This window comes from Pan paniscus, chromosome 3, assembly GCF_029289425.2.
Source record: "Pan paniscus chromosome 3, NHGRI_mPanPan1-v2.0_pri, whole genome shotgun sequence".
Taxonomy (NCBI): domain Eukaryota; kingdom Metazoa; phylum Chordata; class Mammalia; order Primates; family Hominidae; genus Pan; species Pan paniscus.
Window position 1 is genome coordinate 14,974,865 of NC_073252.2, and position 14,499 is coordinate 14,989,363.

The following is a 14,499-nucleotide window of genomic DNA, read 5'->3' on the forward strand; positions in this document are numbered from 1 at the left end:
AGTTCCATTATATAAGACAAGCTAGTCCAACCGGCAACCTGAGGACTGCATGTAGCCCAGGACAGCTTTGAATGTGGCCCAACACAAATTTGTGAACTTTCTTAAAATATTAAGAGAGTTTTAGTTTTTGTGCGATTTTTGTTTAGTGCATCAGCTATCATTTGTGTTAGTGTATTTTATGTGTGGCCCAAGAAAATTCTTCTTCCAGTGTGGTCCAGGGAAGCCTAAAGAGTGGACACCCGTGATATAAGACTTTGTTTTAGCAGAGCAAAAAAAGATTCTCCTGCTGGCCTTGAAGAAACAAACAGCCATGTTGTGAGCTGCCATGAAGGGGCCACGCAGCCAGTAACTACAGGCAGCCCCTAGGAGCTGAGGTAGCCTCCAGCTGACCATCAGTAAGAGGCCAGGGCCTTCAGTCATGAAGCCACGAAGAAACAACCTGAGAAATCTTGGAAGTAGATTCTTCCTTAGTTGAGTCTCCAGATGAGAATGCAGCCCAGGTGACACCTTGATTGCAGCCTTGTCAGTTCCAGAGCAGAGGACTCAGCTAAGACTTCTGACCCATAGAAATTGACAGATAATAAATGTGTGCTGTTTTAATCCGATAAGTTGTAGCAATTTCTTATGCAGCAAGAAATAACCTAATACATACATATAAAGCATTTGGCACCGGGCCTTGTATGTATTAGTCTTCAAAAAAATACTACGGGTATCTTCTACATATGTCAATCAGTAAACATATGTTTACAGAGTTCTTACTTGTGCATAAAATATCTCTTTAAAAGACAAATGCATTTATTGAATTCATGCCTTCTATATAGTTAAGACAAATATATTTTTAGAACTTTCTAGTTAATGTCCAGAGTTACAGAACAGTCTTAGGGCGCTAGATAGCTATATTGTAACAAGGTCTCAGAGACGCTGTGAATGCATAAGATTCAACTATGTGCCTAGAATATGAAAGGCCTCCAAATAAGGAGTAAATCTGTAAAGTGGATGGGTGAGACTGACTTTATATAATAAGCCATGTCATTTGTTTTTAGGCTTTTGTCATATTATTAAATGACAATTTTTAGCAAACTAAATGATAGCAGCAAACTTCAGTTTACCGACGTTTAGCCACGATACAATACACACATGCTTTTAAAATCCTCTCTAACAGCTAGTGAGAATTCAGCCTGAGACAAATTCAAAAATATGTATTTTATAACTTGTTTGGTGGGACATTACAAAATGAAGCTAGCTTTACCTATCAGTTATTCAATCAATGGAAATAGAATACTTTCACAATACAGGCTGCTCCTGCTCTAAGGCTGCTGATGTTGGGGGGCTCCTTCTCTAAGGTTGTTGATGTTTGGGGGCTTCTCCCTCAGACTCCTGTTACCCCTAGAGAGGAGGATTACATGTCCATGGACACACTGACAAAAGTATTGAAAGACCAAACCAAAGAAAGTCTTCATCTTGCCATACACTAGAGCTCTCCTTGGCTACAACACTGAGTTAGGACTCCACTTACACAGTTTTTCCATACCTAGTCGAGCATTTTTTCATTATATTAACCTTGAAATAAGTGAGGACTAGTTTTTATTAACCCATGCATTCCTTCAATAAATAAGTCATTGAGTACCTACCCTATGCCAGTAAAATAAAACAGAAGAACCTAAAGAAGTTTAGTGACTTGACTGATGTCACACACTTGAAATGCAGGAGAGTTGGAACTCACACCTACAGCCAGCTCTGTTGGTCTGTTCCCAACATGTCCTCTGGCCACAACAGCACTTACTTGTTTCTGTCATAATGATGTAGGATGCAGGAGCATGGATGAAGCTGGAAGCCATCATTCTCAGCAAACTACCACAGGAACAGAAAACCAAACACTGCATGTTCTCACTCATAAGTGGGAGTTGAACAATGAGAACACATGGACATAGGGAGGGGAACATCGCACACTGGGGCCATTTGGGGGCTGGGGGCAAGAGGAGGGAGAGCATTACGACAAATACCTGATGCATGTGGGGCTTAAAACCTAGATGACGGGTTGATAGGTGCAGCAAACCAGCATGGCGCATGTATACCTATATAACGAACCTGCACATCCTGCACATGTATCCCAGAACTTAAAGCAAAATAAATAAATGAATAAATAACTTTCTGAAATTAGAAAAAAAAATGCAACCTCAAGGGGAGCAACGACAGTTAGAATTAGTTCTGAAAGACAAATGACGCCTTGTTGTTCTAACGGGTTTTGCTTAGGATTGTAATTGTCAGGGAAGTACAGAGATGTGTACCAATCCCAATACTCAACACTTGATGACCCCACACTGTGCAATGGGGAGGCACTGACTCATTACCTAATTACATCCAACAGTCTTCAGATTGCCCAGTGGCTTGTGTTGATATTTTTGTTTGTAATTTTAAGTCTGCTATGAACTACTGCTCTTAAGTATACTTTCCAAATATGCCCTCTCAGAAACATCTCCAAATGATTGAAGGAAAAACAAACACCACCACTTATTTCAAGGTCTTTCCCATACTGTATTCCCAGTACTTGCAACCAGCTATACTAGCCACTAATTCATTTATTCAACAAATGTTGATAGATCACACTTTCTACCTGGGGGGCACAATCAGGATGAAATTGATTTCCACTGGGCAAGAATAACTCTCAATCACTCCCCCTTGTGTCACATGCATCACTCAGCACCTTCTCTCAGTCTCTGCTATAAACTGCCTTTAATTTCTGTTGCAAAGTCCTCACAAAAACACGTTTGGCTATTTCCAGATCTTGTACAGCATTTGGCATACACGGCTACATTGACCAACTGAACAGGCATGGAGAAAAAAACAACCACTAAAGAAAGGACTCTTGAACCCACAGCATGGAAAGGTGTTGATGAGTGACTGTGAGTGTGGGCTGTGGAGCCAGGCTGCATGGATTTGAAACTTGGCTCTACCACTCACCAGCTGTGTGTGATCCCAGGCACACCCACTTCACTTCACCTGTAAAAGAAGGATAATAATAGCAATTATCTCACAGGACTATTGGAGGAATGACAAGAGCTAACATAGGTAAAAAGCTTAGAACAGTAGCTGACATTTGGTAAGCACTCAATAAATGTTAGCTATCATTATTATAAAGAATATTGAATATTTTCATCCAAATTCTATATATCTTTGTATAGGATGTGAACTCACTTTTCATAGTAAATTTGAAAAAAAAACTGTCTTATAAAATCTTCCATACCAGCTACCTTTGGGGGAGTAATTCCAAAGCCATTATCATAAACATGGGCTATTGTTTTATAATCAGGGCAAGAAGAAACAAATGTTGTTTTTAAAACTTAGATTTATAACATGAATTAGTTTTGTTATTCTGACTCCTTCACCTCCCCATCGTGGTAAGTACAATTTGTTAATTCCTTTCCGTGTTTCTACGCTAAGCTTTCTTTCCACTCTGATTACTCTTGGCTAGTTCTCGACCCAGACTGTCTATATTTGCAATCTGGTTCTTCTACATCTTGTCTATGAGAGCTTGGAGATGTATTTTACTCTCTGTCAATCGGTATCCTCTTATCAAATGGGAAAATAAGTTGGACCTACCTCTTAGTATTGTTAAGCTGGCATAATACTGGGCAAAGATAGGTCCCCAATGAATTCTAGCTATGACTGTTACCCTGAGATTTCAGGACAATATCTGACCTCATAGCTGTTCACTGAACACTTTTTGATGTTATGTTCTATGAGCAGCAGGAGCAATGACTCGGTGTTAGGACAGTGCAGGATGGGTAGCAAAGAATGCAAAGTGTTCCATGAAGCCAGAATATGTGTCACTCCAGACATGAAAGCCAAAACCCTCTTCCAGATGTTGAAGCACTCCTGCTCCAAGGCATTGCCAAAAAGTCAGGCCTCTCCACTTTGCTTGGCAATGAAGACCAATAATCCACCTTAATTTGGAAAATTCCACTCACGTTCCTGGTCTCTGGCTTTCCACATGTCCCCACGAGGTTTTATGCCAGCTTTGAGTTCCAAATGTTGAGGAGGAAGAAAGGAGGGAATGGAAAAAAAAAATAGGTAGAGGAAAGGTCGGAAATTTAAACTGAATTGTTTGGTAATGGAAATTCCCTTTCAAGTCTCTTTCATTCTTTATTTGGATTCCATTGAGTGTGGGCCAAAAGAGAAAAAGGAAAGGTTAAATTCTCCTATCAGATCTGGCAAACAATCTCAGCCAAGCAGCTTAAGGGACAGATTAGCTTGCCTGCAAAGCAAAAGTGTCGATACACAAGATGCCAGCAGGCTGCACAGACCCCTCCTTAGAGGCCTTGGCATCCATTGGCCCTGGGAGGGGCTTGCATGAGGAAATTGGCCCATAGGCAATAGCTTGATCCTCAACAAAGTGCAAAACATTTTCTCTGCCCAGGGGTAGAAGGAGGCTTTAGATATTCTCACCTTAACTAGTCGGATCTGCTTCCCTTTGAAGAATAAACTTTCATATCCTCCCCCCAGAGAAATACTCACAAGATTTTGCCCCCAACCTAGGGTTTCATGGACCTCAGCTATCCCACCCACAGACCTTGAACCCCTGTCTTATAACATGAGATCCCCGACCTCTTTGAGAACATCTTACTAAAAGCCTTTCTATTTTTCACAGGCCTCTTTCCATCAGCCTTCACTAGAGTCAAAACCCTTCTTTTTAAACTAAGATCAGATCCAAAATTCAAAACATGTCTGGCTGTGGCCTGATGTGTCTGTGTTTAATTCAAAAAAAAAAAAACTGGCAAGTTTAGTGGGGAAAAATAACCCGAAAAACTGATCCTTGGAGTAAATACTGAGCCCTATTATTATCTCCTGGAGTAAATATTGGTCTCTACTTTTAGCTCCTGCAGTCCTGGACTGGGTGTTAGGAAAGTCACTCAGCATTTCAGAGTTTTCAATTTTCTCATGAATAAAATGGGAATTTATTAGTCACCTGTCAACCTCTTCAGGTTTTTGTCAGGTTACATTTCCTGTTTGTCAAAGTGATTCTCCAATGATAAAAGGAACTATGAAATATGAAAGTTTAATGAGCAGCTATCACATGACAGACCCTGAAGATGGGGACATAGGTCCCTCCTTCCCTGAAGGGGCTCCCACGGAGTGGGGAGGTGGCTGAGGAAGGCAATGACCACAGTTCATTATGAGAAAGCATTCTGATAAAGGCTTGAAGAGGCCTTCCAGGGAGGATTCCATGCCTTCTGAGACAATCAGGAGACACTTCCTGAGGGAGAGAAGCATCTGAACTGTACCCACTAGGGCAGTGAGAGGAGCCAGCTGGGAAAAGGAGGGACAAGATATTTCCATCAAGGGAATCAGCATGCTCAAACTTAAAGAGGAGAAGCGTAATAATAATGACTGCATGATATGGTTTGGCTGTGTCCCCAGCCAAATCTCATCTTGACTTGTAGCTCCTATAATTCCCATGTGTCATGGAGGGATCCAGTGGGAGGTAATTGAATCAGGGGGATAGGTCTGTCCCATGCTGTTCTCATGACAGTAAATAAGTTTCCTGAGATCTGACGGTTTTACAAAGGGCCTTTCCTGCACACACTCTCTTGCCTGCCACCATGTAAGATATGACTCTGCTCCTCATTTGCCTGCCCCCATGATTGGGAGGCCTCCCCAGCCATGTGGAACTGTGAGTCCATTAAACATCTTTCCTTTATAAATTACCCAGTTTCAGGTATGTCTTTATTAGCAGCATGAGAGCAGACTAATACCCTGCGTATTTCAGCTCAGGCTGCTGATATGGACATGAGTGCTTACTGTGATGCTGGGAGTCTTGAATTAAAACACAAATACTGAAAGGACATTTCAGGGTCACGAAGTGGGGCTGAGGAGGAGAGAGTAGGGAACAAGTCCCCTCTCCAGTCTCCTCACCACCCTGAAAAAAGGCAGAGCTTGGCTGTTGAGAATATTGATTTTCTCTACTCCCATGTTTCCCTGTGTCCCCATGTCCATGGTTCTATTTAGGGGAGATGCTACCAAAGGCCACACTTCCTCAGTGTGTCAGATTCTTCCACCTGCCTTTAGACTCTCCAAATTTCAGATTAGAGGACATTTTTAGTTCTTCAAGGTCTTTGGGATCCAGCTCTTAAGCAAGGGACCCGGGTGTACATCAAGAAAGCTGAGCCTGCTTTCTGGCAGAGGAAAGCAAGCCTGTCATTCATGTGAAGAGCATCCCCTAAATGATCGTGTGTCTACGTGCATGCAAACACTGGAGATTTAACAAAACCAAAGAAAAGTATTTGGAAGCCTCTTGCCAAATACTTTTCTCATTAAATTTTAAGTGTGTTTGTGTTTTAAAGGGAAATGTAATCCGTATGTTTCTGATGGACTTAGATTTAATATATCCAAATGCTTCATAGTAATGTCTACCATCCAAGAAGTTCTTGGAACCTGGATTTTAGTCTGAAATCCTCCTCAAAAATAGAAAGCTATAGATATTTTCTAAGAGAAGGAAGAGCATGAAGCAGGTGGGACAAACTTCAGTTTTTTGTTTAATGCATGCAAAAATAAATCTCCCTAAAACAAACTCATCTGTGACAGTTCTCACCTGCCCTTTCTCTTTGGCATTCACAGTCACCTTATTCATTGGGAAGTTGACCTCACATCTCACTGTCTAGGACAGTCCCAGTTAATGCCACTTGTCCCAAAATCATTGTCTACAGTGCCCAGTTTTATTCTCCAAATATCCTGGTATGAATAAGAAATGATGTGATCACCCTAGACAGGGCAGAGCTCTGACATGCCCATTCTCTCCTTCCTTCCCCTTTGAGATAGCCCAGATACAAATGTAACACAAGCCACAAATTCAAGCTACATATGTGACTTAACATTTTCTAGTAGCTATATTAAAAATAGTAAAAATGAACAGGCAAAATCAATTTAAATATATTTCATTTAACTGAATATATCTAAAATATCATTTCTAAATATAATCAACATAAAATATTAACAAAATATTTTACATTACTCTATTTATACTAAGTCTTTGAAACTTATGATGCATCTCAGATTGGACTTACTATATGCCATAACCACATACCACAATTGTCTACTGTACTGGACTGTGCAGTTCTGCTATGAATGTCTTCCATGTCATGCTTTTTTACCCCATCTATGGTTAGTAGTTAAATTCATTTACAATGAGTTCCTGTACTTGTATCTTAGTATGTAAAGTGAAGATTTTCAAAGACTGGCTTTAAAACCCATCATCTTTCCATGGCCTTAATAACAGGAATAAAATCTAGTTTCACACTCAAATCCCAGGAATAACTTTGTATTCAAGGTGGTATCTTGTCTCCCCTTGAAATACTGAAATCCATTATTTTCATGGGGTAGCTAAACACATAGCAATGCAATTTTTAAGTGAGGAAGAATATATTGGCTATTTCAATATTTCACATTAACCTCAGTATACAATCAACAAAGGTTGTTTGCTCTTATTTTTATGTTCTTCTTGTCTGCCACCTTTTAGTGTCCTTTTAGGTCAATAAGATTCTTGGATTTTTTTTTTTTTGAAGCCCTGCCCTAGGGCCTCTGCCATGCCTGCAAACATTAGACTCCTAGTCATTGTCCTAGGAAGGTATTTGGGCTCTGACTTCATCTCTCACTTGTTTAGGAACTCTCTGGCAGGGATTTCCTCTCCAACCATTGGGCCTGAAACATCACAGGCCATTCACTGACATCTGCTACTGGAAATGATGGACTTTCTCCAAAAGTGCCATATTTGATTAGTGATATATTCAATTCTCATTTAAATTGAAGTTGTCACTTCCTTGTCACACTGGGCTCCTAAAAGGCCATGTTCACATATGCCCATGTGCATGAACACACACACACACACACACACACACACACGGTTAGTAATTAATGCATTTGTGTATTCTTTTCTTCTCTCTCCCTGCTTGTATTTCTTCCTTTCTACCTTTTTAGCATTTGCCACTAAGGCTGACATATAATATGTACCTGATATGGTTTGGCTGTGTTCCCACACAAATCTCATCTTGAATTGTAATCCCCATAATCCTCACGTGTCAAGGGAGGGACCCAGTGGGAGGTGATTGGATCGTGCGGGCAGTTTCCCCGATGCCGTTCTCATGATAGTAAGTTCTCATGAGATCTGATGGTTTTATAAGTGTTTGACAGTTCCTCCTTCACATGCTCACACTCTTACCTGCCAGCTTGTGAAGAAGGTGCCTGCTTCCCCTTCTGCCATGATTGTAAGTTTCCTGAGGCCATGTGGAACTGTAAGTCAATTAAACCTCCTTTGTTTATAAATTACCCAGTCTCCGGTAGTATCTTTATAGCAGTGTGAGAATGGACTAATACAGTACCCAATAAATAGTTCTTAGCTAACTGATATACCTGACAAATTTTAATAAAAAGCAAGAGGTTTTAAAATTTAAAAATACTCATAACTAAACATTTAAATACGTTAAAAGGCAGCTTTATAATTCCAGATGTCACTACAAACCAACTCAACAGGCTCAAGCCATTTCTAATCTGGGAAAGTCTAAAATAAAGCTAATTCTGTTAGCTTTTTAATGGGACAAAAATTACGGTTACTGTGAAAACTTTAACTTAGAACTCTCAGACTTGAGGATAATTAAAGTCACAGCTTGAACATTACAGAAATAACTATTTCAATTTAATTTACTATTGCATACAATGTAAGGGCTGATTACTTTCCCCTCAGCATTTTGGACTTTGATATAACTTCCTTTTTGTGAGTTAAATTTACTTAAGTGTCAATATTTTGCAATTCAAAGTACCAATTAACTTTATGTGTGTTTTTTCCCCTTAAAAAAAGCAGCATTCAACAAAATTGTAAATGTTCTCTTGTTTTGCTTCTATCACACACTTTGGGCTTGAGTTGTATCTTGGAAATGTTTGTGTCAGGATAAGGCAAACTCAGGGTGTTCCTAGGTCAAAAGCTCTAATCATCAAATAAATTCATCACCACATTGGTTTTATTCTTGGACACTCACCCCTTTTACCTAAGAATGTAGTATAGCATATTCAAAAGAACAGGTGGTCTACAGAATACTGGGATTTGAAACCTAGATTTCTATGAGATGTTGGGCGAGATATTTTAACTTCTCTTAATCTCTCCAAATAATAATAATAATAATACCTATTGAATGCTTATATGCTAGGTACTGTTCCTGGTAATTTTCAAATGTTATCTCATATAATAATCATTAAAAATCCCATCTCTCCATTTTGAAGATAAAAAAATGAAGCTTAAAAAAATTAAATAACATGCTCAGAATCACACAGCTAGTACAGAATAAAATCTGGATTCCCAACTCATCCAACAGTTTCAGTTCCACTGCTTTTAATCCCTACTACTTGGATTCTGTAAACTGATGGTGGCACCATTGTTAAGACACAGACTGGGAGACTTGATGCAGGGCATGCATCTGGCTCAAGCTTACTGTTGTCAGTGGACCATAGGTGCCCAGAGCTCTAACTCATCCTCTGTTTGACCTGTCAACCTAAAATGAGTGACACAGAGATCAACTCTCCAAAACAAAGGTTTATTCAGGAAGAATAAGGGATTGCATTTCTGGATATGTGTGCTACGGCAGACCATAGGCATATCTGAGAAGGCATAAGCAAGGGAAGCTTTTTTAAACTGTTTAATTTTTTTTTAGAGATGGGGTCTTGCTCTGTCAGCCAGGCTGGAGTGCAGCAGAACAATCATAGATAAAAGTAGATTCGACCTCCCAGGCTGAAGCGATCCTCCCACCTCAGCCTCCCAAATAGTTGGGATTACAGTGTGAGCCACTGTGCCCAAGGGGAAGCTTTTAAAGGCAAGACCATTGTTTACAGGAGATTTTCAAAGTCGCTGGTGTTGGTTCATTGGTGGTGCTAGCTGTTGATAGGTGAAGGCCTTCATAAAAGAGGCTTAACTGGAAAGTTCTGGTTGGGAAAGTCCTTTGTGGCAGTTCCTGTTACTGTCATACCTGTGTGAGGGCCCTTCCTTCATGGCCTCCTAGTTCCATTTTCTTAGGGTTTGACATGAGTGACTCCATCTTTGTACTGATAATTTTCATAGACCTGAGAGAGAATCACCCCAAACTGTCATGTTTATACCTTTCTATGTGGCCCAAATTTATACAATCCTGCAAAATAAATACTGAACCAGCCAGTAGGAGCAATCTGCTTACCAGGCAATCCTTCTGGAAACCTTGCAGGCTACAAGTCCCAAGACAGCCCTGTAGGCACAAGTCCTAGAGCGACTCACAACATCTGGTCGACTCCACATAAGGTTCAGAGTTCCCCAGGGGGCATCTCAATCAGTTAGCATAGCCAGACCCAGAGACAGGGGCTCCAAAACTCAGTCATCTCTGATGCTGGGAAGACCAGGACCCCCTGTTTCCCAGATCAAAAGACAGTATTGTTAACAGTCAGATCTTCTAACCAGGTGGACGAAGTTGATCCGAGAGAAGCAGAGAAGAACAATGAAAAGACCGTCTCATCAGCTTTCACATTCCCAGAGACCAGACTGGACCCCTGCCCTCTATATTAGATGAACTATTTTAGTGCCCTTCCACGCAAAACTTGCCTATTTTGATTAAGCAAATTCAAGACAGATACCTGTGTCTAAAATCAAAAGAATTTTTAAGAATGTACCAATGAACAATTTCATTCTTGTTATTTATCCTGGGACTGGCTTCCATAAAAAATTCATAGAGCAGAAGCTACTCGACTTGAAAGTTAGAACACTGGGAACAGTTTCCCATCTGCCCCTTATGAATTTCATGACTGTCAGGAAGTTATTTCATCTTTCTTGCTCAGTTTATTCACCCCATTTAAAATTGCAAACACACACATTCCAGAAGTCCCTACCTTCCTTCCCCACTTGATTTTCCCCATAATAATTTTTATTTCTAATATATTAACTTATTTATCCATTTTGTTAATTGTTCCCCCCAGTAAAATGCAAGTTCCATATAGATGCTACTGAATCTCCCTGGTCCAGAATAGAATATAATACATAAGAATTCAATAGATATTTATGGCAGTTGTTGTTGAATATATTATGTGATTTGATTATACCGTATCAGTGGTTACCCTCTTGAGATCCTATGAACCCTGTGAGTTCATGAAGATAGTATTAGACAAGCCTCAGGCTAATTTGAATATGACTGAAAGCATAATGGAGATAACACATTTTAACCATCACTATGTTCCTCCAGCTAACATATCCAACATCTTATTACACAAGAGAATTTAATGCTTCTTAAAATTGTGTTTATTATTACTTTTCACTATTTTCATAAATTATCTATGTCTTTTGTTAATAAAAAATGATAATGCTATTAGTTTGACCAAAAGTCATAACAAGAGACAATGGAAGAAAGAGCTACAAAATAAATCTTTGGCATGTGACAATTCTCAAGTTAATCTTCTCAAGCCATATTTTGTTACCTTAAAAATAAGTGTGGTATAAGATAGCACATATAAATAGCCTAACATGTACTTAATAAATATTAGCTCCTTTTTTTCTTTCACATGGTAGAGAAATAATTCTTTTCCAACCCTAGAATCCAGGATTCTTTGTTATTGGAGCTGCACAAGCTGAGATGTGTAAGTGCAGTTTAAGACCAGAATTTCAAAAGATCTTATTGTCCACTTAACAGCTCTTTTAAAAAGTATAATAATAATAAAATTTTAAAAAGTTCAACAAATAAATAAGACTTAACAAATCTCTATTAAGCTATCATGAGTTCAATTCTTATTGAACTTATTGAACACTGCAAAATTGGCTCAGAAAAGACAGCAACATAGGTGAGAATAGTGCTTATATCTCTGATTCTCAGGAAAAGTAACCAGTGTGGGGCAATTCATTGAGTGGTTTATTTCTAGTTGCATAAGGAGAGACTGGGCAAAAGTGAGAGACTGAGATAAAGTTTGAGAAGAAACAGAAAGAGGACACTGGAAGACAGAGTGACAGGGCAGGTAGATGACAAAAGCTAATTCCTTCCTTATGCTGAGGACCCCCGTATCTGCATTAGCATTTGAGCAATAGAGGAATTAAACAAGCATATTCCCTCTTTCCCCCATTGGTTGCTAAGTGACACCCAGAAAAGAGGTCAGAAGAACATAACTTAAAATGGGAATCTTTTTAATTTCTCAACATTTCTCATGCTTCTTGAAAGTAGGAAGCTTTCAGGGTTACCTTTGTCAAGAATCCCTGAGGCTATGCATGGGACATTAAACACAATAATAATAACTAGGAGCAATTCCTCTATGCCCAGATGTTACCTTAGATACTTTGCACATATTGCCTTGTTTAGTTTTACCCTTCAAAAATTCCAGAATTTTCTAAATATTATTAGTTCCACTTTTAGGATGAGGAAGCTGAGCTTCAGAATAGTTAAGAGGTTTGATTAATCAAAGATAGGATAGGTTACATTAAATCAACAAACAGCTGCCAAATCTAAATGCTATTTTTTTTACACAAAGTTCTTTCTGATTTGAATCTAAGGCACTCTCCAGAATAACTTTCCTCCAAGTGGTGAGTTGAGACTCCAAGCTGATCACCATTTTGAATCTGCAATCTTAATGTGAGACCTCTTCAATAGCTATTTTGGCAGGAGAAGAAAAACAAGTGGAAGATCTCATACTGACAAATGCTTCAGCCCAGAAGTGGTAGGTGTCACTTCTGTTTACAGCCAATGGGCAACAAAAAGCCCTCACTCAACTGTGATTACCCACAAGAGAAGAATTAGATATCAGTAAGTCCTAACAGAGGCTTCCCCAAGGCAACATAGGGAAAAGACAGAGTAGCAAAGACCCTATTTCAAGTGTTTTGATTCCAAATTCCTAGTTTATTGTTTTGTCAGCCAATTAAATAGGAAATTCCAAATGTATAAAAGAAAGATTCTCAAATATTGACAACATTTTAGAAACTGTACATGCTTAGGGAAGATTTAGGGCAAGTAAGAAGTTTCTTGCCACCTTAAATTATACTCTACTGTCAACCAAAAACAGATGTTTCTGGAACTACAGATGCTTCTGGAAGAGCCAAAAGGGAGAAGTCTATCACTCCTCAGTAATGCGATCATGGTCAGCTCAACACCACCCCAAATAAACAATCTAATGGTAAACATTACTAGTGTTAGTATTAGTATAGCCTGTATCTATTGAGCAATTGTGTCATAGCAAATGGTTTTGAAAATTCTTTTCACATATTGATTCATTTCATCCTTACAAGAGCCCAATGAATTAAGCATCACTATCAGCCTCGTTCTCATGTGAGAATAAAGGATGCAAGGATCAAGGGGTCAGGTAACCTAAGTTCAACCTGTAAGCCTGCTACACAAATACAGTTGAAGAAGCAGTCTCCGTCTTTGCCTTTTTACCAGATTGCTCTTTTTAGGTTCCTTGTGTATCCAGTTCTAGAGCTACCTCCATGCACAGTCATTTCTGGGTAGGACAAGTCAACACACCAAGTCTCAATAAGTCAGAGAAAGCAACTGGCCAGGTCCAGAGAGGTAGAAACTGAAGTTTAAAGCTTTGGCTAAATACCAGACACTCGGGTTACACAAACCAGCTCTCAGGACAACCCAGTGGAAAAAAGAACAGGAAGAAAAGAGCAAACATTTGTGGAAACTTGTTAAACTAGCGAAGTGGGAAAGCTCAGCACCCTGTAGAGGATTCGGAACTCCAATGATACAATCCCAGCAGGTTCCTCCTTTTTACTTTTTATTAGCAGCACTGGTTGAGGCTCACTGTCAGCTGCAATAGGGTTTGTCTTCCCAGAGCATTCTCCTTCTCTGAACAGTTTTTTTTAATGGAAGAAAAAGCAAGAAAAAAATTTTTTTAATTTGCTTAAAGAATTTACAAGTAAATTCTCCAAATATGAGAGCTTTTGAGTGATGAATAAGGACAAGTTATGAATCTTCTGTAGCCAGAGCACTGAATTAGGAGCTTTAAGAATGTATGAGAAGGGACTCAGTATCTCAGCTTTCAATGTCCAGTAGTGTTAGGATTGAAAACAGCACTGGACTTAGATTTAAAAGATCAGATTTTTGGTTTGCTACCCATGGCACCACAAACAAATCAGTTAACCTCTGTGAGACTCATTACATTGTCTATACATAGTGAAATACGCATCTCTTATCTCCTAGAATACATGGCATACATAAGAAACACAAAGATTTCATAATACCCCAGACCCTTTCTCTTACTTAACAGCCTCTGAAAGTGTGTCTCCTTCTCTTTTGAATGTCCTGTCCCATCCAGTCACCCTTCATATGGCTAATTGTATGAAAACACATATGATCCTGTATTGCAATGCCATTTTACGTGCCTGTTTCCCAACTCTGCTGTGAACTCCTTCACAACAGAGGATGGTGTCTGCTGTGCACTCCTTCACAACAGAGGATGGTGTCTTGCTATGCATCATTGAATGACCAACAAACATAGGGGTTGTGCTGAAAACGCACA

The 14,499-nt window shown here is 39.4% G+C and overlaps 1 long non-coding RNA gene across 1 annotated transcript in view; it reads right to left on the minus strand.

The window, feature by feature from the left end:
• LOC117979918 (uncharacterized) overlaps positions 1–14,499 on the minus strand; it is a 377,793-nt gene that overhangs the window by 219,798 nt on the left and 143,496 nt on the right. Inside the window, exon 4 of the long non-coding RNA XR_010111922.1 lies at positions 2,962–3,000. This is a non-coding gene — a long non-coding RNA (uncharacterized LOC117979918). The remainder of the gene's footprint in view (positions 1–2,961; positions 3,001–14,499) is intronic.